General features: G+C 43.5%; 1 protein-coding gene and 1 non-coding gene across 2 annotated transcripts in view; both read right to left on the bottom strand.

The window, feature by feature from the left end:
* LOC124622657 (sorting nexin-27) overlaps positions 1–27,130 on the bottom strand; it is a 295,473-nt gene that overhangs the window by 114,002 nt on the left and 154,341 nt on the right. The window lies entirely within an intron of this gene.
* Positions 18,001–18,075, bottom strand: Trnas-cga. The gene has a single exon. It is a non-coding gene; the product is annotated as a tRNA-Ser (tRNA).

The raw sequence follows: 27,130 nt of genomic DNA, 5'->3' as shown, positions 1-27,130 counted from the left end.
TGATTAAAACTTTTAAAACGATCCGAGTTTGTAAGCTGCTCAATCGCTGTCTAAACATCAGTAATTTACAGACGCACACCCGTCGTGCACTCGACGTCTTCCTAACTATACAGAATGTCATTCAAGGTATCACGTAACAGTTCACATGACAACATGGTTGTCCCCTTAACAATGGCACTCGTCTTGACACCACCCTCTTCTTCACAAGACCATGATTTTTATCGATGGGTTCTTCAGAAGAATCCCCAACCGAGCGTCCAGTTGTTATATGATGACGTTTAAATTAAGCTAGAGTGTAATAAACACCCTTGAGCATTGGTTGGAGGGCACCATGATATGTAGATGCCTTCATCGCATAACGGTTATTAAGTAATTAAACGTTTATTCCATTCGGAACTGATGTACACAATCAACATCAGTGTAATTTATGACCCTCATGGCATGAATACATATACACACACACACACACACACACACACACACACACACACACTCTTTTGGGCTTGGAGGCAAATCTTCTCCCAACGTTATCTTGAGAAATTTCTTGCTATTCTGGAAAAACATGCTGTGTCATGTCACGAACACAGCTAGCTAGAAGCTTTAATGAAAATATATGTCATCCCATCGCGTCTCAAACCCCTGTAGCTGATGGACACACGGGAACGGGCAGGAAAATCAAGGTGTGGACTGCATTGTGGGGTTTTGCCTTACCCACCTGGAATATGCCATTGGTATCCGGATCGCGAAAGATATGAAAACTTGCCTTTCTTGCCATACACTAACAAGCACTCAGCCTCCCTTCAACAATTACCTAACCAGTCCTACTGCCATACCCAACATTTCCTAATGTCACGATTCCAGGAGATGGAGATGTGTGCTTCTTGAGAACTGCTGGTTCCGGTGATATTACACCAAGCCGTCTTTGGAAACGCAGGTTATCGAACTGATTGGCACATACAGAAGCGAGACAGGTCGCTAAACACGAAAGAATACCTCAGAAGTCCCAGCTAACTGTCTATACCCACCCAAGTCTCTGTTGTCTTTGTAAACGACGCATGCGAACTCGAGACTTCAGCTCAGCTTCCCGTAATTTGCTCCCGGCGGTTCTCGGCAACCCACTGTCTTTAATATCCATCTGGATTTCAGCAGTTGTCATCCGTCTACTCGTCAGAGCCAGTCTACAATCCAACGATCTTCAAGTTGTGTGGTCCTTCTGGGAAGTACCCGTGTCTACTCTACTTGTCACACTACTGTGCTGAGCCCATTTGTTACCACACGTTCTGCAGTCACTGCATTACAGCCAACTGCCTGTCTACGCGATCTGTCGCTATGATGCTGCCATGTCCCTCACGCCAATGATTCGACATTTCTTAGTGTCAGAAAGGTGACGGCGAGCTGTATATGCACGTCCTCTGCCCACATTATGTTGAGTGTGTTGCAGGCTCTACCTAAAACGTTCCACACGCGTCATTTACTCTCACCGTTCTTCATGGGTTTATTGAAAATAAGATCGCATAAGAATAAAATTTTATTTAACATATCCCAAAAGCATGGAAATACTAGAGTACAAGTTCGGCATCTTTGAGTGTAACACTTTCCACTGTCATCAGTTTATATGAGTTGCAGTTCACTGTTTCAACATGCACAAGCCGGCTGCTGTGGCCGAGCTGTTCTAGGCGCTTCAGCCCGGAACCGCGCTGCTGCTACGGTCGAAGGTTCGAATCCTGCTTCGGGCATGGATGTGTGTGATATTCTTAAGTTAGTTAGGTTTAAGTAGTTCTAAGTCTAGGAGACTGATGACAGATGTTAAGTCCCATAGTGCTTAGAGCCATTTGAACATGCACATGAAACCGAATCAGAAATAGTTCCTACGTGCGAGAGAAAGCACTCGTGACGCCAAGGCGAACGGAACAGCTCACCATGACACGTGAAGACGGAATCGACAGACAATGTGTTGGTCTCTGGTGTGACGGTTGCTAGAAGCGCGACATTATAGCATTTGATCGCTGGCAGGTCGTGGTTGTCCGATGCATAGGCCACTCCATCTTCTATGTCGTACAGGGACTGCGATTTTGACGAACCACGGTGTAAAATAAGTGAAATGCGAGTACTTCAGTTCAGGATATAAAGTATACGCCATGGGCAAAATGTGTTGATGACAAAAGTCGCCGAGACTGTAGAGTACAGGTAATTTTCATAAAGTATACTAGAGTCACAGAGCTGGAAGTCTCTTGTCAGTTCAAAGCTGGACAACAGTTCAACAACCATATTATCGCCAAGCCTCATAACTTCGGTCTAGAGTAAAAACAAGACACCCACCCAGCCCGTTATACTATCGTTTCTGGCGTCCTCACCAAACAGAATCGATAGAGGAGGTGCGGATGGATCAAAGCAGAGCTGCGGCCTTTCTCGTGGGTTGCCGAGTCAGGAAACGGGTATTGCACGTATAGGCTGCTTGCACATTACACGATTTCGCCCGTATGTGAAAAAACCGTACGGGATTAAATCGTAATCTGTTGATTTTCACACTGAACGATTTTTAAACGTTAAACAAGAAAATCAGTTCCCTTCAAAGTGTGGCCTGGTACAGTTCTTATTATGGATCGTGAACAAGTCATTGCGTTATGGATACTGTATCGACGTCGGAGAAGACGAAGGCGCTATCGCCTTCACTGGGTTCATCCAATTAATCTGAGACGTGAGAAAGTCGGGGTTTTCTACACATTATTTTTAGACCTGAGAAACGACGACCGAAAATTTTTTAACTACTTTCGTATGTCATTTGGCTCCCTCGATGAATTGCACGGGAAACTGAAGAATGTTCTGCAACGCCAAAATACGCAGTTCAGAAACTGTATACAGCCTACTGAAATGCTGGCTATGAGTTTAAGGTAAGTTTTTAAATACAGCTTTGACATTACTGGTGTTTGAACAAATATGCCACTGAAGCTAAATAATACATGTATAAACTTTTATTGCTGTAGTTTTTCAAAGTCTATATATAAAAATTCTTTTATTATATTTCTATTCACCAAAGTACCATACAAACAGGAAAGATGGTTATGCAGTAAGGTGATATTGTAGTAGTAGGCAAAACAATAAAACGCATGTAAAATTATCGATTGTAATTATTAGGCTGGATTTGGGGTTATGTTATCAACAAAAATACAATTATGAACAAATATGAAATTCGGAAAATACAAACATTGTAGGTTTCTGATCAAATTATGGATTTCATTGTGTTTATTGTTTGGGTAGATTATTTGTGACGTTCCAAAAACAAATTGATGATATCAGTTGAAGAAATCGGGACATCGAATTACCTGAAATAGAAATAGACGGACTTCCAACATTTTCCCTTTGTGGAGAGTCACTGTGAACAATTTCGTGTAGGTCATATGATGATGACTGTGTTTCTGGTTTGGATTGTGTACTTTTTTTGGAGAGGCGTTGAATGGTGTGCTTCCTTTGAATGATTTTGCAATCCACATATATGCCTACGCTGATACAAGGAATGTTCTTCTACGCTAGTTGTAATCTGACTGGAAAATCTAGGCCTTGCATATTGTTGAGGTGGAAACGGAGGCTGTTGAATGTTTAAAAATGGTTGCGGTTGGATAACTGCAAATGGCTGAGGCGTAGACTGGGGACAACTCCCGTAGGACTGAAATCGTGTAGTGCGAAAGCGTGCACTTGGTCACGTGGGCCACTGAGCCTAGCGGTGCCGTCAGTGGCACTGGACGGCTGCAACACGACTAAAAATCGTGCCCGTGTTTTAGCCGTACAATGTGAAAGGTCTCATGCTCTTTAACATTCGACTAAGAAAATTTGCCCGTACAGTTTTTTCCCGTACGAGCGAAATCGTGTAATGTGCAAGCAGACATACTCAACAGCTCTGACGTTGCGAGGCATTTAATCGTATGCTTTTAACATTGCATGAACCCATCTCCTGAAAGGAGACATAATAAATACAACTTGTATCATCCCACATACCACGTGGCCAACATTCGAGACGTTCAGGTGTAAACAGAAACAGACTTTCTTAAAACTAAATGTTCGCGAAAAGGAAAATCAGGGTTTAACGTCCCGTCGACAACGCAGACGTGGAGTGTAAGCTCGCAATGGGATATAACGGGCATGGAAAGCAGCCGTGCTTCTTAGAGGAACTATCCAGTTATTTCTCTTAAGCTACTCGGAAAAAAAAAAATCACGGAAAATCCTGAATCTGTATTTTAGTACAGAGGTTTAGAACTGCAGTCTTCTCCGATACGAGTCCAGCACCTTTCCAATATGCCACTTAGCTCGGTTACTTTCGCGGGTATATTACGCAGAAAATGGGACTGATAGTATTCGTGAACTTCTTATGCCTCGCTACTCATCGTGCGGCAGGTGGAGTGGTACAACACGTAGAATCTCCGAGTGGAAATGAATAATAAAAAAATACAGTTTACCTACTAGGAGCAGTGGAGTGCTAATTGTGTTACATTTTTAATGGCAAGCTCAAACTAAATGACTCTATCAAAGGGGCGTGTTAGCACCTACGTACCTATGCTGCGAGCAATAACCTACTCGAAGGTTTCAGATCCATAAACCGCGAGCATTTTCTAAAGTGCTTTCATAATTTGCCTAAAACTCGACTGAGCTTCGTCTGGACACTGCAGAGTAATAAGCACATTTAATACAGTCCCGCGTCAGAGCACTTCGGTGAAATGAATGGTTCTCCGTTAAACGGAAGTGATTTACCCTTACCGCAATGAAATTATGCGTGACTGACGTACGGTTTCGTCGTTCATCAGCCAGTCGCAAGCTGTTCTCTTTTTCTCAGCGTGTTGTCAGACTGGTGAGAACGATCACTTGACATGGGAACTCTGGAGCAAATTTCAAGCCACAGTGAGTGAGCACGGCTATTCCAGGAATTTGTTACGTTGGTGTTTCGTGCTGTTATTTTTTTCCGCTGACACAGACGTGGTCAGCAGAGCGGCGTTTCGTAGGCGGATGCGCGTCGCGGTCCGCTGACGCTGTAATTTCATCGTCTGTTTCCGCCACGGCGATAAAGCGCTCTGCTCCGGGGCTGGGCCGGGCCAGAGCACGCGGTGGCCCAACAAGGTCGCACCACTGTCACTGACTCTTCCTGTTGTGTGACAAGCAAGCGCCTTCTCTCTCTCTCTCTCTCTCTCTCTCTCTCTCTCTCTCTCTCTCTCTCTCTCTCTCACGCGCGCGCGCGCGGCGGGGAGGAACGTTTTTTATATAAAAAAATACATCTTTTTAGTTTTCATTACCAATGCAAATATGAGTACCTACAATAAATTAAAATCTGGTGCAAAATATGCGAAACATCAAACAGAAAATAAAATACATACTGATTTGTAGAAGTTGAGCAGTGTTATTGGTGAATATAATTTTTTCCTTTTTCATTTCGTCCGTCAGTAACAAATTTTAATTTGTTTTCATAGGGCTAGTAATTACAAATTAAAAGTGCAAAGATTCAATGTGTGTTAACCAACATTTCCATTTGATAACAAATACGGGAGTTAAATAACTGCTACAAATGTTTTGGACTTAACGCTGTACGAAAATCTTCCAATATTCAACAACAATTCTTTTTTTTTTTTTTTTAGTTTTCGAGGCTTGCGTCGTACTGCTTTAAGAAACATGTTCGGGCACTGGACTTCAAATTCTACGAGTATATGCGCGAAGAAAATCCATAAGGGCTATTCCGTAACATCGCCTTTTGAGAATAATGTACATGGTGCACGTGTTGTTATGGCCTTCAGTCAGAAGACTGGTTTGACGTGTCTGCACGCTAGTCCATCCTGTGCGGGTCTCTTCACCCCTGCGTAACTACTTTAGCCTACATCTATTTGAACCTGCTTAGTTGATTCACGCGTAGATCTCACTCTACAATTTTTGCCGCCCCCCCCTCCCCAACATTTCCCTCCATTACCAAACTGATGATTTCTTCATGCCTCAGGATGTGTCCTGTCAACCGATTCCTTCTTATAGTCCAACCTAGCGGGGTGGTGCAGTGGTTATCAAACTGGGCTCGCATTCGGGAGGATGACGGTTCGAACCCGCGTCCGGCCATCCTGATTTGTTTTCCGTGATTTCCCTAAATCGTTTTTCAAAGAGCACGGCTGGCTTCCTTCCCCGATCCGATGAGACCGATGACCTCGCTGATTGGTCCCCCCTCCCCCTCCCCCCCCCCCCCCCCGACCCCAAATCAACCAACCTCGCAGTCAAGTTGTGCAATAAATTTCTTTTTTCCAGAATTCGATTCAGTACCTCCTCATTAATTTGATCTACTCATATCATCTTCAGCACTCTTCTCAAGAACTACATTTCAAGAGCTTCTATTCTTTTCTTGTGTGAACTGTTTATCGGCCACGTTTCACTTCCACAGAAATTACTTTCTTACTACTCATAATCTGCATTTCATAATCGGGTCCACACACACACACACACACACACACACACACACACACACACACACACACAAACACAGCGTTTTTCTCGCGGCTTCGCCAGCCTGTACGCCTTCGACACATATTGCACACATCTCCTCCTTCCACCTTTCTCTATCCATCTCCCCCCCCCCCACCCACCCACCCGTCTCTCACTGTGCAGCAGATGTGGAGTGTTTGTTTATTCTTTCCTGTAATTGTAAATGAGGCAATGTGAACTGCCTCTGCAGTGTCACAGTGAGAAAATGGTGTTATGTTCATAGCTTAAGTTTTGATTTTGTACTCCATAGCACTTCGCTCGACCTTAGCCGGCCGCGGTGACCGTGCGGTTCTAGGCACTTCAGTCCGGAACCGCGTGACTGCTGCGGTCGCAGGTTCGAATCCTGCCTCGGGCATAAATGTGTGTGATGTCCTTAGGTTAGTTAGGTTTAAGTAGTTCTAAGTTCTAGGGGACTGATGACCTCAGATGTTGAGTCCCATAGTGGTCAGAGCCATTTGAACCGTTTGAACTTCGCTCGAAAGCTGTGCGAAGCACCACACACTCTGAAAACTTTCCTTATGCTGTATCAACTACTGGGATCTGTTGTCGCCACAGTGTATCTATCCATGGCTCATGTAATGCGTGTATCACATGTCCACTCTCCTCCACACTCTTTCTGATCTACGTCTTCCTGTAACCTCTCTGCATCGTTTCCCTTATCTCTATCTGTCTCGTCCTCCACCTCACTATGGACACACTCATCCTCAGCCCACTCCTTCCATCTCCTCTTCCCCTCTCCTGTCCAACTACTCCTTCCCACTCTCTGTATCCTACCCCTTCTTCCCCCCTTCTCCGAGAATCTCCTCCTCCTCCTCCTCTCTGACCGTCCCCTCTACCCCCCTTATCTCTATCCATGTCCTCCTCCCAACTCTCACTACCCACCTTCTCCTCCCTCCTCTCACTGTTCAGGCTTGCCCATCTGCACGTGTGGCCCGTCCATGTCATGCCGTTACTACTTGCATAACACAGCAGTCGTGTGCGGCAGCCTACATGTCATTTAATGAAAATCCTCTTTTGCTCCTATGAGAGCTTGGTGGTTCTAACCCCACAGTGTAAGCACAAGGACTCTCTCTGAAACAACCGGTTTTCTTTTACACCGGTTCTTTTCGCCTCCAGTTTAACCTGACTGTTAAAACCGCTGAAAGTAACCCGATTTTTCGTTTTCTTATTGCTACTATTTCCAGTAATAAACGTAGATTTCGAACAATGACTGAAAACTTCCAATGAAAGTGAAGAAATATGATATCACAATACGGGTCTGACGGTACAACCGAAATTGGTTTCATTGTCGCCAGCAAATATTGAAGTTGGAGATGGCCGTGGCAACAGAGAGAGACAAAGACCACTAGTTGATGACTTCCTGCATTGTCACTTTTGGATGGCAGTAATTTTTCAAACTGAATCAAATACAAAATTAACGTTTCAGTTAGAATCTCAAATTTCTACCAAGTCAATAAAAATCATATGTAAAACAATTAAATTCATCTTCTCTTCCAACGATCATTGCGGATGTTTTCTCCTTATCATTATGACGTCGCAAATTTGTTGCGCCTCTTCCCATTTTTAACTTTTTAAAGCAAATAGCGCGTTGTTCTTCAATGCTTCAGCGTTTCGTCGGATAATTTCAGCGTTTCGTCGGATAATTTCAGCGTTTCGTCGGATAATTCCACACTAGGTATGGTACCAGTCGGTAATACAACAGATGTCTGAGGACAAAAATGTTCAAATGTGGGTGAAATCTTATGGGACTTAACTGCTAAGGTCATCAGTCCCTAAGCTTACACACTACTTAACCTAAATTATCCTAAGGACAAACACACACACCCATGCTCGAGGGAGGACTCGAACCTCCACCGGGACCAGCGCACAGTCCGTGACTGCAGCGCCCTAGACCGCTCGGTCAATCCCGCGCGACGTCTGAGGACAGCAGTGAGAAACTACAGTATACGTTAGACGGGGATAGGTCTTGCACACTGCACGTACATGTGTGTCACACCACACAGCAACAGCTACGTTACTGTCTCTGCAGTGCTGTATTGATTCTTATATCATGTTTATTGCTAGTTTCTAACTGTAGGCGTTGTTATTAAAATAGTGCGGATCGATTTTCCCAGTTTCTATAATAATACAATTTTTCAAACCAATGGAAGTTTTACGAGCAACCATTACGTCTTCATCTATACTCTGCACGCCACCTTGCGGTGTGTGCCGGAGGGTACTTTGTGTAGCAGCATCACTTCCTCCCTTTCCTGTTGTTGTCGCGAATAGTTCACGGGAAGAGCGATTGCTGGTAGGCCTTAGTGTACGTTCGAATCCTGATTATTTTATCTTCATAGTCTTTTCGTGAGATGTAGATATTAGGAAGCAATACATTTGTTAGACGTTTAATAGAGATGGTAGTTAAATTTAGGTTAAGTTTCATACAGAATATTGTAGTGCAGAGCTTACAAAGGATGAGCAAAAAATATCGATAAATCGATATTCTTTACAGTAACACACATATATGTTGACACCATCTAAATTATCGATATATCGATTACACTATTTTTTATTGTCTGTCGTTTCTTGACTCATAGGTACCATATTACCATAGTTCTGATCGGCAGATTTCTTTCCCATTCAAGCTACTACCAATCTTTGCAATGTAATAGTAAAAGTCTTACAACGGGCTTAATTTAATTTCATATTCAGTACTACAAATGAGCACCACATTTGTACCTATACTGAATATTCACGAAAGTTTGTTACTTCCATGTGTCATTTCTTCCACTGCGAATGATAGGTATGAGGTGCAAAACGCACACATTTGGTGACAGCACTGTAGGAGAACGGTGGAAATTACACCCCCCGTTCCCAATTACAAGGCAGAAAGTGCAATCTCCTTACCCCTCTGAGTGCCTGGATCAAGAAATGGCAGACGCACTGTAAAAGTAATGTAGACCCGGCACAAAAGTCACGCACCTTAGTGCACTGGTATTTAATGGAAAATGGACTCCTGTTGTCAGAAATGTTTATGGTAAGTACAATATTTCAGGCTCAGAATACATATCTGAAGTGTTTCACTTCCGAGACTTCTCACGCGTAGGGATGGGTCAAAAAATATCCTTTCTCTTGCCGCGGTAATATATATATATTTGAAAATCTGTCCATCCCTAGCCTCGGTGCCGGGTTTAAATGCCGCCATTTTGGCATGCACAATATACTTTAAACACGGCGGCACGCGAACGGTTTACAAAGTTACCCGTTTCAGAAATGCTGCCCCCACTTGGTCCGAAAGCCAATCAACACGCCCTTTTGGACGTCAGACTAGTCGCTCTGTTTTCGGGTTACGGCAACGACTGCACTGTTTTCTGCGTACCCCTCCCCCCGCGCGACACATTTTATACACTCTCCACTGCTAGTACTGACATCGGCCGTCTGTGCGTGGTTATTGCATGTTGACGTCGAACACAGGCGGTGATATTGATGTGACTAGACCGTGTGTAAGCAGGAAATCCGGCAATGGCTTGGGAGCCGAAGGCCGCGAAAGTCTCATATAAGAAAACACCTGGTAACGTCGTAAACAACAGAAGCCTGCTATTATTTCCCTATCAGTAGAGCCTTAAGAGATGCGGCGAACTGCAATTGAAGTCTCGATGGTTTTGCGGTCTGAACGTTGCCCACATTATGTCTCTGGGTCGCCGTACTTATATGTTTGCGCTAACTGTGGTATAACTGCCGTGAGAGGGAGAAAACCTAAAATTCCTTTTACTGACGTCGACGCCTCAGCTAGACACTTTTTGGGTCAATTGACAAACTATTCAGTACGACAGGTACCCAGCTTTCGTAATTTTGTTTGAAGCCTAAAACTGCCTTGACAACATTACTGGGAGCGCTGTTGTTAAAAAGGAACCAGTTGTTTCACCGCCACAGCACAGGCAGATTTTTTCTGGCTTCTTGTGCCTAGGGGAACAATAATTCTTGGTGAAACATGTTCTGTTCCACCAAAGAAATCAACGTTTTTCTCACATTAGTTTTCATGCAGTACGTTTGTTTTCGTTATATTGTGTGTCTGTTCGTGTCGGTCCATGGGCACTTTCAGTGTTCCCTTCAAGTAAAGGCTTCTTTACTATGCACACAGTATTTGCGCTCAAGCAAGCACTGCTTCAGAATTTCGTTTCAGAACGTTGTTTTGCAACTGCAAAACCGCTGAACACGCACAACAGCGTTAACGAAAACAAGCAATGATGGTCTGACAAATGTGTGTACGCCATGTTTGGTCGCAATCCCCTTCCAGGGAATTCGGCTGCCTGGTGCAAGTGTTTCACACACACAGAGGGCGAACAGGAAGTCATCGGTCCCACGCTGGGAGCGAAAAACGGTCAAAAAAATTGCAAAAGGTCGGGAAGACAGGAATAGTAAAGAATCACCCCTCCAGGAAACGAATCCGGGTTCCCGGGATCCAGAGTCAGCACCGCTACCCACGACCTGCTGACTGGCGCTTCCGTGCAAATTACGATTGGTCAGCTGCTTCAAAACGACGCCTGTAATGTAGTCTACAACTCAAAAAGTAGTGCCATTACCACACCTCCTACAACAACAACGAAACCCAAACTATTTTTGGGCACATCCTTTTATACATTTATAAGCCACATCGAAAGGAGTGAAGATTTTCGCAGTAACACTTCTGAGGAAATCGTCTATTTATTCGCGCCAAGCGTTTGCGTAAAGGCTGCAGTGGGAAAGCGAGTTCCTTCTCTCACCCACTGTACTGTTTCCATCAAGTAGTAAAAAAAAAAAATGTGCCGTCTCTCTCTCTCTCTCTCTCTCTCTCTCTCTCAGCAAACAAAGCGAAGAAAACGTAGTGCATAATGACCTGTTGAAGGACGTATTATGAAACAAGCAAGCAACCAGTTCTTCGCAAAACGTGAATACACAGCACGGCACAACAAGTATGTATCTGGGATGCAAACTGAAAAAGAGGGAGAAAAAGGGCAGAACTACTCCCAAAGAATGATATGCCGAAGTATGAAGGTGAACCGAAGAATGTAAAAAGAATTATGTTATTAATTCCTGCAAAGCTTTGGCACGGTGCAAGTTAACAGCCGTATTGGAAGGAGTATTATTCTAAAGAGTATTACGTTAAACAGATAGCTTTTACTGAGATATCTTGGAAAGCTGAACAGCGGCTCGCCTTCCTGCATTCACGCGTTCTTGTCACCTTTGCGAACTATTTACGAATGGTGTTAAGGCCTTCAGGATAAATGACAAACATGTGGCGAGCACACACGAGGGGACTTCAAAAACAAAGTTACACACGTCGTCCCACACTAATCCCATTGCGTAACACAAATATCGCACTGTCAGAAAAGGGTACATGTTCTGGATTTACCATAGACACAATGCTGTGCGATACGGATAACAGGTGTTCCAGAGCGTGCGAGTAAAATGGAGCGACAACTGGAATCGTACTTCAAAGTTAAAGTACTCGCGATAGTACGATATTTGTGAGAAAAACCTCTACATTGCGTACGGATTCACAGTGACATGAAGCTAACAATCTGAACATGGCCGTACAGAAGAGGCTGATGCTGATCGGGTAGAAAGGCCATCGACTTCGACCACATACGACAATGCAAACGCAATTTAGGAATTGATTCCTAGCAACTGCATATTTCCGACAATGTGGCGTTCACACAGGGGTTCTCTAATGGCTCTGTGAACAAAGAGCGGATTTCTATCGTCGTGCAGTTGGATGATAGGTAGTACGTTCCGACCGTTGTTTATACAGACTTGGCGATTATGCCGAAACATAGTGACATTTTTTATAGGTAACATTCAAGTGTAGTGGAGCATTCAATTGAAGTTACTTGATCTATCATAATAAGGTCTAATATACTTTTTGAAGTCTCATCGTAAACAGTCATATGTTGTCTACACAATATATTCTGGGCTGCTCTGAGTCGTCCTGTTTTTCACTGTGACAACATTTATGGGGACGAAAGGTACGCAAAATCCGAACAAGGCGACGACGTTAACGCCTATCCATTTTAATTAATTTATTTACTCGTATTTGTCCGCCTCTGCAACGCAGCGGTAGCGTTACCGCCTAACACGCAAGGGAGCCCGGGTTTGATTCCCGGCAGGAGACTGGGTGTTGTGTGTCCATCATCATTTTCATCATCATCATTGACACGCAAGTCGCCGGTCGTAGTGACCGTGCGGTTCTAGGCGCTACAGTCTGGAACCGAGCGACCACTACGATCGCAAGTTCGAATTCTGCCTCGGGTATGGATGTGTGTCATGTCCTTAGTTAGTTAGGTTTAATTAGTTCTAAGTTCTAGGCGACTGATGATCTCAGAAGTTAAGTCGCATAGTGCTCAGAGCCATTTGAACACGCAAGTCGCCGAAGTGGCGTCAATTAAATAGACTTGCAATACGACGGCCGAACCTCGAAGGGGTTATTCCGGCCAATAAATGCCAAACGAACATTTCATTTCACTTCAATTTATTTATTTGTGTGTTTTAATAGACTGGCCTTCTAGTCTGTACTACACAGTTGTATTAAACTTTATCACCATTATTTTGTCAATTTCTTTTTTCAAATTAATGCAGAAGCATCGTCTTCACGGGACAAGTTGACAAAAGTGGAATACAATTTGAAACTATAGGACAGTATTTTGTTTGAGAGATAATTCCGCCATTTGACTGTAGAAACTTCTTTATTTTATATTACCACCATAATTTCGGCCTTAAAGCCATTACCAAGTACAACACTGAAAAAAAAATTGTACAAATGCATAAAAAGTTATAAAAACCAAAATTTAATGTCAGTTTACCGTTCCATTGTCAGATTAAAAACGATCGAAATAATACTGCTTAAATGTTGCGTTTAATTGGAGTTTGTTATGTGAAGTCATCGTCAAGATCTACTGAACTGGGTGTCCCAGCGTGTTGGTAAGAACAAAATCAACGAAATGTATGGCAGACAGATAGCTAACATGTTTTCCAACCACAAAACAATTGAGCCACTAATACAGTGGTTACATGTGCAGTGCACATGGTCTAAAAATATACTGTGGAACTTACTGGTTGACTGGTGGTCAAAGATGAACACTGTTTTATAGATGGAAAACATGTTTGCTACTTACTTGCCACACATTTCGTTGCTTTTGTACTATTTACAGGCTGGAACTCCCAGTTCAATAGCTCCTGACGATGACTTCACTTAAAGTCTAATTATACACAACATGTAAGTAGTATTATTTCGGTAATTTTTAATCTGACACTGATTAATTTTGTTCATTCTCACTTTTTATGCATTTGTGCAAAATGTTTTTCAGTGTTGTACTTGATAATGGCTTTAAGGCCAAAATCATGATAGTAATATAAAACAAAGACGTTGTGCAGTCAAATGGCGGAAACATCATTCAAATAATGTAACATGATTGTGACCCAAAAATATGAAAAGATTATAGACAGTAATTCAAACATTATTACAAGACTGTGGGCCAAAAATATGAAGAGATTATAGGACAGTACATTAATTATCGATACACTTCCATGTATTTCTTTTTAAATAACATATAATTAAATGATTATTGCGTTGCAAATTCACGTAATTCAAGATGAGGGTATTTCGTTCCCAAAAATCACACACAAATTTTCCTCCTCCAGAATATGAATAGTCATCATTCCACCACATGCGGTATTTGCAACACACTGCCCAGTATTCTGGTATGTAGGACACCGCATCGTCCGTTCTTTGGAGGTTTTCTCCTGCTGCTTTAAATATTCTTGTCCCAACTTGTGTGCTTCGAAGTCAATTAATATATGTTTCCTAGGAGAGCTTGATAAAACACTGCACTTTGCGTAAGTTGGCGTATCTGTTTTTTTTTCACATTGCCTTTTTTAGGGAGTGGCTTGGAATCTAAAATACTTCGGTGCTAATTCGGGTCGAAAGGAGCATCAATTATTGAAGATACTGGTTCTTCATTTATCCCTACAAGATATTTATCAGGAGGAACATCAGGAGTTGCTGTGATCTGGTGCTGCAGCTTGAAGTTGCCCATAAGAAGAAGACGGTGTTTTCGGCGCAGCAAAATCATGCTTGTTCAACACATGGGGTTCAAAAGATTGATCCCACATTCTTTGAAACCGATGATCGCATTAGCGGCTGTAGCTGCTTAAAATAACCAGTGCTTAACAAACGACAAGGTCGCCATCTTGTCCCAATCAACTAAGTTAAACAAGAATACGATATGAATGAATAGTGGCTGCAAAACACCTATTGTGCGACTAAGTCAAGTACAGAAAAGACTAACCAAATAGTTACTATGTCCACAAGAAGTTATATTGAATGTTGTGGAAATTATAACGTCAAGTAACGTACACTACAATTACGTAACGCACACTGAAGTGGCCGCAACAGCGACGCATTGATAAGCGTTTGTAACATCAATATGATTGTGCTGTCTGTAAGTATGAACTTATCCAAGTAATTAGTTATTTTGCTCCGTTCTCCCCTACTCGATATGGTCACAGACCACTGCTCTGGAAAATGACAACGGGTATTCGAGGATAAACGTCCTCATAGAGCTCACACTATTATCAACAGTGTCATTTACTCAATAGCGAACTGTAAGGACGTGCGGCAAAATGCGAAATTTTAAGTAGCCATTCCTGCTACCCTTGGAAAAACATTGGTTCTGAAGATTATTAGTATCTCGGAAATACACAAGAGTACGCAGACGATGCGCAATTAGTAGTCAGCCCAGGTGCGCACAACATGACCAGTGCTGGTACGTGATACGTCTATGTCAAGCAACTACGAAGTTGTTGACCGCCACAACTGCATACGCTGCTCACGTCCAGTGGCAACGCGCCAGAGGTATTCGGAAGGTGCGAGCGTTGCCGCTTCGGAGTTAAGAGCTTCGGTTTCGCAACAAATACAGAAGCTTTACTGCAGTCATCTCATACCCATAATGACAGTAATGTGGTTCCAACACTAATAGTAACGGAAAGGGGTAACAAATTCCACCGATCACTTGGTCTGACTATGATGCAGAATTGCGATACAAAAACGTGTGACTGTGAACGAGGGTAAGATGAAAATTGCACGGTCTGGTACCAATACGGTGGCTTTTTTGCTCACGTTATTGTACAAAATGAACAAATGCAAGTCAACTACCCACTTCACACACGGTCTAGTTCTGTTTCTTAACGTAGTACTTCGTGTACTGTGTTCAATTTTTTTTTATAAAAATCTGTAATATCATGTCGTTATGAAACTCTACCGCCAATGGACACTCCTCAGAGTGCATGATTTATCTGATGCCCAGTGACTGTAGCGAAAAATAAGAAGGCATGTGACATCGCCACCAGGAACGACATGTTCATTTCCGAGCACTTTTCTCAAAAATTATTGAACTAAGTCAAGTCACCTGCAGCCAAATCAATTAAAAGTTGCGCAAAGGTCGAGCTACTGCTTCTCATGAAGCTGCAGGCAGCAGTGGCTGGGTTACAAGATGGCCCACATGTGATTCTAGGTGGAGAGAAGCACGCGCTGATCGTAACGTATGCCGCAGCCTCAGCGTCCGAACAGCTAACGACGTGTACATAATTATGTGTACAAATGTTTGTAATTCAGACACTAAAACTCAGGGAAGGCCTCAGCGATACAGAAATTCATAATACACACAATTTAAAAATATGTGGGATCGTACTGTGAAACGGATCACTGGTGGCAGTTTACGAATATTCACGAAATTCAGTTCACAGTTATAACGAAATCAGCTGTGAGGCTGTATTGGGATGGTCTCGACCTTCCCTTTCCTCCTGGAGCACCCTCGCTTTTCCAACGCACGCGAGCACGAACAACTGTATTTTATGAATGAAAATGCTACTACAATATTGCTAGGCTTCAATGCAATGCCAAAAAGAGTGTGTGCCCCGATGAATTGCAGCAACAGAAAACGTGCTCCGCACTCTTCGGGGACAATTATTCATACATGCGAATAATAAAGTTTCCATTACGCAATTAACTGAACATCAGCTGTCAGACATCTGATATGAAGTTTAAATGAAAGAGCCGAATTATGTTGACGATCGCAAAACGGTTCCACTTTCAATCATCGTACGACTGCTAAAATGGCAGACAATGGGATAAGTGGCAGAAAATGAATTAAAATCACTTAACAGTAGCAAGGCATCTGAACCGGATGCAATATCTGTGAGGGTCTATACAGATAATGCGAGAGAACTTGCTCCTCTTCTAGCAGTAGATTATCGTACGGTATGGAGCAACGGAAGATATCTAACGATGAGGAAAAAAAAGCACATCATTCCTACTGCCGAGATGGGTAATCGGACAGATGTCAGCCTCCGTTGCTGAGTGGCCAGAGTAGTTGACTACCATTCGGAGCAGGAAGTCCAACGATTTTTCTTTGGTAGGAGGCCTGGTAAGGGGTGTACTCAGCCCCGTGATGCCAACTGAGGAGCTATTTCACTCAGTAGTGGCGGCTCCACGGTCTGGAAAGTCGATAAAACGGCCGGGAGAGCGGTGTGCTAACCACATGGCCTACTTACCACATCCGCATCACGCCACTGGCAGAGAATGACACGATGGTCGGTCGACATCCCTTGGGCCTTCACGGCCGAGACAAGGAGCTCGTAATCGAACAGACGCACATCATCATAGGTCTACCCTGTCTGACGTCAATCTGTTGCAGAACTTATGGCTCAAATGGCTCTGAGCACTATGGGACTTAACAGCTGAGGTCATCAGTTCCCTAGAACTTAGAACTACTTAAACCTAACTAACCAAGGACATCACACACATCCATGCCCGAGGCAGGATTCGAACCTGCGACCGTAGCGGTCGCGCAGTTTCTGACTGTAGCGCCTAGAACCGCTCGGCCACAACGGCCGGCGCAGAACTTATGGAAAATCAGTTATGCTCAGGTAGTATGACTTTCAGAAGAACGAATGTCTCATCCACGAAAGCAAATACGGGCTCCGCATAAAGCGATATTGTGAAACCCAGCTCGCTCTGTTCATCCACGCAATCCGGAGCACTGTTGACATCGGTACCCGGGATGATTCCATGTTCCTTGGCTTCCGGAAGGTATTCGATGATGTTCTGTACAGTTTCCAGAATGAGATTTTCACTCTGCAGCGGAGTGTGCGCTGATATGAAACTTCCTGGCAGATTAAAACTGTGTGCCCGACCGAGACTCGAACTCGGGACCTTTGCCTTTCGCGGGCAAGTGCTCTACCAACTGAGCTACCGAAGCACGACTCACGCCCGGTACTCACAGCTTTACTTCTGCCAGTACCTCGTCTCCTACCTTCCAAACTTTACAGAAGCTCTCCTGCGAACCTTGCAGAACTAGCACTCCTGAAAGAAAGGATATTGCGGAGACATGGCTTAGCCACAGCCTGGGGGACGTTTCCAGAATGAGATTTTCACTCTGCAGCGGAGTGTGCGCTGATATGAAACTTCCTGGCAGATTAAAACTGTGTGCCCGACCGAGACTCGAACTCGGGACCTTTGCCTTTCGCGGGCAAGTGCTCTACCAACTGAGCTACCGAGGCACGACTCACGCCCGGTACTCACAGCTTTACTTCTGCCAGTACCTCGTCTCCTACCTTCCAAACATTACAGAAGCTCTCCTGCGAACCTTGCAGAACTAGCACTCCTGAAAGAAAGGATATTGCGGAGACATGGCGTAGCCACAGCCTGGGGGATGTTTCCAGAATGAGATTTTCACTCTGCAGCGGAGTGTGCGCTGATATGAAAATTTCTGGCAGATTAAAACTGTGTGCTCGACCGAGACTCGAACTCGGGACCTTTGCCTTTCGCGCGCAAGTGCTCTACCAACTGAGCTACCGAAGCACGACTCACGCCCGGTACTCACAGCTTTACTTCTGCCAGTACCTCGTCTCCTACCTCCCAAACTTTACAGAAGCTCTCCTGCGAACCTTGCAGAACTAGCACTCCTGAAAGAAAGGATATTGCGGTGACATGGCTTAGCCACAGCCTGGGGGATGTTTCCAGAATGAGATTTTCACTCTGCAGTTGTGCCCAACTTGTGGATATAAATTCAATGACAACAACACTCTACATCATTTCTAGCACGATATGATAGCTTTGGAACTGAGTTTGAATTCAGACAATGCAAAGTTCGATAAATAGAAAACTAACACCAAAAAGGAAACAAGTCCAGATTTGTAAAGCAGCGAGCAGCAAGATCTGCATAAGAGACTGCATACAATACACTTGTTCTGGAAACATCCCCCAGGCTTTGGCTAAGCCATGTCTCCGCAATATCCTTTCTTTCAGAAGTGCTAGCTCTGCAAGGTTCTCAGGAGATATTCTGTAAAGTCTGGAAGGTAGGAGACGATGTACTGGGAGAAGTAAAGCTGTGAGGACGGGGCGTGAGTCGTGCTTGTGTAGCTCAGAAGGTAGAGCACCTGCCCGCGAAAGGCAAAGGTCCCGAGTTCGAGTCTCGGTCGGGCACACAGTTTTAATCTGCCAGGAAGTTTCTGTACAGTTGTTTGGTAAATAAAATACTAGCTTACCGCGTATCGGACCACATCTGTGATTGGATGTGTGACTTCCTTGCAGACAGAACTCTTGTTCTTAAAGGAACAAAATCGGCAAATGTAAAAATAATTTGGGGAGCGCCCCAGGGGCCATCAACAAACATAAATAATTTCGTGGATAACACCGAAGGTCCCGTGCGGTAGTCCTCACACGAAGCTGTCACCTATAGGAACATATCAACGCAAGAAGACCAGCAATTAGCACAAAGGCCCGCAGAGGGTACGTGACTGATGCACGGCCTGGCAGTTGAACTTACGTAAAAATAACTTATTGCGTATAAATATGCGAAGTACGTCACTATCGTACGGTTGCGTTATTGGCAAGAAATCAGTAAAAACAGAAACTGCAGTAAAATACCTAGGGATGAGTTAAAACGGAATGATCATTTTTAACTGTGGGAAAGCCAGATACTAGGATGACATGGTCGCTTAGCCGACGCGATCGTGTTATTTCAATTATAAACTCACTACAGTTGTAGATGCTACAAGAGAGGTGTTCTGCATCACAGAGAGGTTTCCTATTTGATATTTCGAGAGAGTACGTTGCGCGGTGATTCGGGCAACATATTACAATGTTTCGGGAAATGACAACAACAAAAAAATCAGAAATTAGAGCTCATGGGAAGGTTTACCAACGATCTTTCTTCCCGCGTGCCATTTGCGAATGGTACAGGGAACGGGAAGGGAGGGGTAGATAGTGGCACCAGAACTACCCTCCGCCAAGCACCGTAAGGTGGTTTGCGACGAATACATGCATATACAGCTAGGGGAAAAAAAAAGAAAAAAGTTGTGAACAACAGGAGTTTATTATGTTTCGTGTAGTATCTCTCTATGTGTACTGTGCGTTTCTTTAATATTAATAAGAATAGGCCTATACAGACTCCGTAACATGAATTGCATAGCCACGCCTCCTCTCGGCGAAAGGGCGAACTGTCGTTTCGGCTCTGTAAAGTACGTGTAACTGGGTCACGAGAGAGCAGGTCCCAGTTTGACAGGTCAACGTCCAACCGCTGCGGGTCTCCCGGGAAATCAACAGTTGTTTAACGTGAACAGCTCGGCACAACCGTGTTATGAGGAAACCGCTCTCATAAACCAGCCAAGGCTGTCCGAAAAAAGAAGTCTTCGTGAAATTTCTTAATTAGTTCAGTATTATTGCTCATGATTGTTTCAGTTAAGAAGAGAAGATAAAGCAAAAGCACATTCAGTCAGTATTGTTTTAGATTCAGCGGTACGGGCGGACTTATTCCAGTTCTGAAGTTTGTGGAAATTACGTTGTGGGCGGACGCTCGCAAACCAGTAATTCGATTTTCTTATACAGGGTGTTACAAAAAGGTACGGCCAAACTTTCAGGAAACATTCCTCACACACAAATAAAGAAAAGATGTTATGTGGACATGTGTCCGGAAACGCTTAATTTCCATGTTAGAGCTCATTTTATTTTCTTCCACCTACGCTCAATGGAGCACGTTATCATGATTTCATACGGGATACTCTACCTGCGCTGCTAGAACATGTGCCTTTACAAGTACGACACAACATATGGTTCATGCACGATGGAGCTCCTGCACATTTCAGTCGAAGTGTTTGTGCGCTTCTCAACAACAGATTCGGTGACCGATGGATTGGTAGAGGCGGACCAATTCCATGGCCTCCACGCTCTCCTGACCTCAACCCTCTTGACTTTCATTTAGGGGGCATTTGAAAGCTCTTGTCTACGCAACCCCGGTACCAAATGTAGAGACTGTTCGTGATCGTATTGTGGACGGCTGTGATACAATACGCCATTTTCCAGGGCTGCATCAGGGATCCCATGCGACGGAGGGTGGATGCATGTATCCTCGCTAATGGAGGACATTTTGAACATTTCCTGTAACAAAGTGTTTGAAGTCACGCTGGTACGTTCTGTTGCTGTGTGTTTCCATTCCATGATTAACATGATTTGAAGAGAAGTAATAAAATGAGCTCTAACATGGAAAGTAAGCGTTTCCGGACACATGTCCACATAACATATTTTCTTTCTTTGTGTGTGAGGAATGTTTCCTGAAAGTTTGACCGTACCTTTTTGTAACACCCTGTATATAAAATTTCATTTAATGGTAATTTTACTGAGTAACTTCACAATATCCAGAAATTAGGGTCATAATGTAAATAGGAACGGCGATTCGAACGCTCAGATGCAGACAGTCTAACAAGATGTCTGTGTTATGATGGAAAATAAATTCCAAGGTGAACTTTAGTTCCAAAGAGAAGTAGTCCTAAGTATTTTGTTCTTGTTTAATTCTGCAGCTACTGTACACAGTGAAAATGATACAACTACGAATCCATCGCAGGCACACCGTTTTACAATTTATTAATGTTTCAGCACAACCATTTTCGGCCTTAAGCCAGTTTTAAGAGGGGCACGCAATATTACCGGCAGTATGTTGCTGTTCGTGCGCAAGGTACTCGCCAAGTATCGATCAGGTGATGCACTGTTTTCATCAGCATCGACATGATCTTTCTCTCAAACACATCGAACGGGTTCTTTTACGAAACGGAAACCGCGTTGTTAATATCTGAGTAATAGAGGGCGAACCGAACATCTACCGACAAAATTATAGTGACTGTTCAGGGATATTTTCTGATTATTTTGGTAAATGATACCAGTGGCCTAAGGTGGCTCATTACGGATTAATAGGGTAATTATGAATTATTCGGTTTCCATTTCTGTGAAAACGTGTTTCAACAGAGAAAAAGCCTGTGATGTATCAAAGGCGTTCAATACGTACAGCAGCATTTTTTTTTTTTAAACACGTCGGTCTTGTTCAGGATTCCAACACACTATATTATTCTCTACTCTTCTGACTGCAAAACCCTGTTTTTCAGCGTAGTCTCGGTTTGATACGACTGCCTTACGCCACCTTATTGGGAGAGCCTGTATGCCAGCACGGTACCACTCTACCGGCCGACGTTGAAGCCAACGTCGTGCAGCACCAATAACCTCCCCATCATCCTCGTACTGCTTCCCGTGGAATGCATCCTGCGATGGATTGGTTGGTTGGTTTTGGGGATGGAGACCAGACAGCGTGATCATCGGTCTCATCGGATCAGGGAAGGATTGGGAAGGAAGTCGGCCGTGCCCTTTCAGAGGAACCATCCTGGCATTTGCCTGGAGTGATTTAGGGAAATCACGGAAAACCTAAATCAGGATGGCCGGACGCGGGATTGAACCGTCGTCCTCCCGAATGCGAGTCCAGTGTCTAACCACTGCGCCACCCCGCTCGGTCTTGCGATAGACCAAACACACAGGTGGAGGTGCGAGATCCGGGCTATAGGGTGGATGAGTATCCCAACTGGTGGACGAGTGTGTCAGCACTACCCACAGAGACATGCAGTTGTACAGCGAGGTGTTTGACTAAGATCCGTCGATCACCTCGAATGAGAGTATACGCACGTTCCAAGATAGCAGGAGACACAATTGCACGCGGGAGATCGGTCAGGTTTGCGCGACCCTGCTGCGATGATGACAGACGCCTCACCCAACGACTCACCGTGCTTTTGTTCATTGCCAGGACTCTTAGGCATTCAGCAAGCGCCTACGAATATCTGCAACGCTCTGGTTTTCCGGCGAAAGAGACTCAATGACAGCTCTCTGCCTGGAATGCACCTCTGTTACGGACGCCGTTTTGAAGGCTACGATATAGTGCTGCAACGTATCGGAACTTCATTAAACTAAAGGGACTGAAGCGGAAACATCCCACGATGTCCCGCAAGAAATACCGCATTATCTGCACCGACCTCGGCCGAGAAAAAGTATGTGTTGCATTACTTACTGAACGCCCCTGGTACAACATCAAATACTGAGTAATATAACTGCTCTCAGACAGATGCAAAGTTACCGTGACGTCGATGCGCGAACAGTTCGGCATAGCGTCGTTGTGTCACTCTTCCATCGCATTCAATGAGCCCGTACAGGATGAGGCGCATACAGGCACTCATCAGCAGACCTATTCATACTGCTGTGTATTACGGTTGACGTGCAACTAAAATTGCAGTGTAAACATAGTCGAGACAGGGAAGACCCGTGCTGAGTACAAACTTGAAGGCGAAGCATTAACGTTGACAAGCGCAAATAGAGTGAAACTAAGGAGTAGGTTTTTTTTTTTTTTTTTTTTTTAAGACACACAGCGCTTACCGCCAACATTCACACTGTCGTGTACGTATTTTCAGTACAATGTCAATACGAAGGTAAATGAAGGTAATGACATCCACCTGCGTTCCCCCAAGGTTGCTCTTTCAGATGTCACTGGTTGAAGGACTTCTTTTACGTATCAGCAATATGCGACAGTTGATATTTTATTATTAACGCATCACTTCTCCATGTTACAAACTCGGAAGTGTTACCGAAGACTTGAAGTCAGGGGTTTTGTAGGAACTCTATCGAAATGACAAACAACTAGAAAAAGCTGGGCTCTGTGGACGTTCAATACTGGGAGAGGTACTCACATCGGCGTAAGAACAGTACTCCCGGCCATATAGATATTTGTTGACAGTCAATCAGGATTACAATCAATGATAGCAAGGCCACAGGTTATCAGATACAACGCAAACTTTGCAGCCTACCGTGTGAATCACCGTAACAGTTTTAATCAGATGACGGAACGTGAAATGACATTTAGGACATTAATCAAAGCAAGCATGGTATCGTCGTAGTTTTCTACGTTTCCTCGTTAATTTCTGGGCTGTTTAACCATTTCTGCGACAAAAGAAACTTTTTTTTTTGGTAAATGACATGATGGAGTAACACTTTTGCGAAAATAAAAAGAATAGAGAGACTAAGAGTTTAAGGTGAACTTTCTCCACTCCGTCCCTCATGAGGCTGTAAACGTTACAACGGCGAGAATAATTCATTGAACATAGCTATCCAGTAAAAGCCGGAGATTCACGTTTAAACTACAGCAGATCAAAGCACAAAATAAGGACTATATTAATAGTTACATTAGAATTATTTTAGATGCTAGTGAAACAGCACCTTACCTGGGCATAACTGTCACAGTAACTTCTAAAACCTGTTGGTAGCTGTGAAGACAGCGTATTGAGCGGCAACGTGGAGAACTGGTGGTTGGTGGAAGCTCGCGTAAACACTTGTGTAAGGCATCGCTAACAACAGACACTTAGCGACCGGAAAGGACAAGCAGTCACATGTTTTCCAGTCTCATTCTTCGCGAAACAGACCCTCAGTTCTGCACAAAAACTTCGCTGACTCCTCCGCTGTGCTACCGTGCTGTGGTTGGTGTGTGTGTGTGTGTGTGTTTCTTTGTTTTGAATCCCGTACTGTCAGTCTAGATTTCTTACATCCTGAGTCACTTCATGTAAATGTCTATAAAATTCTTTTCATACGGCCAATGAATGACCTTTTACTTTGCTCGTGATTGTACATCCGAGATAATGCTCCGAGTATAGTATCTTTCGAGTCAATAATTTCTTTTTATTTGGTCTTTAGAGTGAGTACACTAGTTAGCCATTCACAATCAGAAAAAGTCAGTATTTTCAACATAGAAATAAAAAGTTACTTTAAAGTAATTAAAAATATTTTTTCACCATTAGCATAAAAAGGAGAAGCTTCTTAATTTTTAAACACTGTAGTGAAATTTAATTTTCCTCTATAAAAAACATTTAAAAACAAGTTCGTTAAATCACAACTCTTTGAAACACAAAAATCGTTATCATTACTAAAATTTTTGATCGCACCTTTTCTATAGGCCCGTCGTCAGATTTTAAAACTGCTAACTAAAAGTAGTCCAGACAGACACCTAATAACTGCCTATCATTCTTTATTAGTCAGCAGATGCTTTTAGAATGGTTTTTTCAATTCTAGGAGAAACCAGGAACTCTTGTCAATATCGCTAGAACTTTGAATGAATTAAAATGAACTGATTAATATCTCCAACGTGTGAATTATTACAATCACAAGCGTCTGAATTTCTTAGTTTCAAGCTGTACAAACGAATAGGGAAGCTACCGTGATTGAACTTAATCCGAGTGACTGCACGTAGGGCTCTGCGATGCACTGACGTGTTACGAAATTAAGGAAAACGAGGTATGTGGGGCTGAAACCACCCGCAGTACTTTCCTTTACTGACAATTTAAATTTTCGATTTCTATTCGCACTGGAACTCTGATGTCGGTGTCGGTGTGGACGTTGAGCTCAGTCTCAGTTTTCTTCGACGCACCGAAGTTAAATACTGCTCCAAATGAATCATATGCTCAGCAGCGGAGTGAACGCTATTTTTTAACTTCCTCGCCTATTAAAACTGTTGTCCGAACAGAAAACTGAACGAGGAATTTAGCCTTTTGCGAGCAATGCCTTTCGCGGCAAGGTTCCAGGTACCACTGCCGGCCCCGGTTTGCCATATAGTTTTGATCTTCAACAGTGTTCAAAAAGTCTCTCTGCAGTGCCGTATGATTGTTAGCCGCGCGTGCCGTATGTTTGTTCGCCTGCCTGGGTTACTTCCCTTCAAGTGGAATCTCCCAACATTCCACTGTTTCGTTTATCTCAGCCAGCGTCAGTAGTATAGTCGGTGTGTGTCGTTACGTGTTGACGTGAACGTTTAAGTTTACTTCCTTTGTTCGTTTGTTTCGTTTTTGTCACTGTTAAAATGCTAACCATTGAAGAACGTGTGTTTTTAGTCGAACAAGTGTTCAAAGCTGGCGGTAAATACACAGTTTCAGTTCGTCAAACATTTAATTCAGTTTTCCCGGAGACAACACTCCCACATCGCGATACTGTGCAAGATGTGATTAACAAATTTCGAAGTACGGTTTCAGTGACACATGCACCGATAAGTGGTCGTCCTAGCGTTTTGTCTGAGGATAAACTACTCGATATTTCCGATAAAATGTCCATAAGTCAGTAAGAAAACTCGCCCAGGAAACTGATGTTAGTGTCGGATCGGCCCACACAGCTGTAAGGAAAATTAGAACTTTTCCCACAAAGTGAGAGTCGTGCAAGAACTGAAAAATACTGATCATGGCCGGCCGAAGTGGCCGTGCGGTTAAAGGCGCTGCAGTCTGGAACCGCAAGACCGCTACGGTCGCAGGTTCGAATCCTGCCTCGGGCATGGATGTTTGTGATGTCCTTAGGTTAGTTACGTTTAACTAGTTCTAAGTTCTAGGGGACTAATGACCTCAGCAGTTGAGTCCCATAGTGCTCAGAGCCATCAGCCATACTGATCATGGCAAGAAACTGCATTGTCAATGGTTCAAAAATTTCGTTCAACAAAATGGAAGGGATATTCTTAATGAAACGTTTTCCACTGATGGGGCGTGGTTTCATTTATCCGGGTATATGAACTCGCAAAATTCTCGTATGTGGAGTACTGCAAATTCATTGTGTTTTCATGAGGAATCACTTCATTCTGTGAAAATAGGAGTTTGGATTGCAATTTCTAGACGTCGGATTATGGGTCCCATATTTTTCAACGAAACAATAAACGCACAACGATACTGCAGTGATATTCTGTACCCATTCACAGGAGAACTTGTGTTAAGTGAAATACTGAAAAGTTATTTTCAACTAGATGGTGCAACCGCGCATATACAGCTCGCATTCAATGTCACTGCTTGCTGATGTTTTCACAGGGACTTTTGCCTCCACGATCGCCTGACCTAACACCACTTGACTTTTTCTTCTGGGTGCAACGAAAGCAATTGTCTATAAAAACCGCCCAAAATCCATCGATGAATTGAAAACTGCAATATGCACTTTCACTGCTTCTGTTACGGAAGAAATGTTACAGCTTGTGTTTGGAAACATGATTAGACGAATTGAATTGTGTATTCAAAAACAGTGGGGACACTTTCAACATTTAATGTGAAAATTTGTAAGTAAAAATGAATATTCAATAAATTAATCACTTGTATTTCACTGAATTTCATTTCGGTATATTCACATACGGCATAAGGCACGCGCGGCTAACAATCATACGGCACTGCGGAGAGACTTTTTGAACACCCCGTCACTGAACACTCCTCGAGGGTAATAGTGTCAGCAAAAGCATTAAGA

This window comes from Schistocerca americana, chromosome 7 (genome assembly GCF_021461395.2).
Source record: "Schistocerca americana isolate TAMUIC-IGC-003095 chromosome 7, iqSchAmer2.1, whole genome shotgun sequence".
Lineage (NCBI taxonomy): Eukaryota > Metazoa > Arthropoda > Insecta > Orthoptera > Acrididae > Schistocerca > Schistocerca americana.
This window is presented reverse-complemented; position numbering and strand designations above follow the sequence as displayed.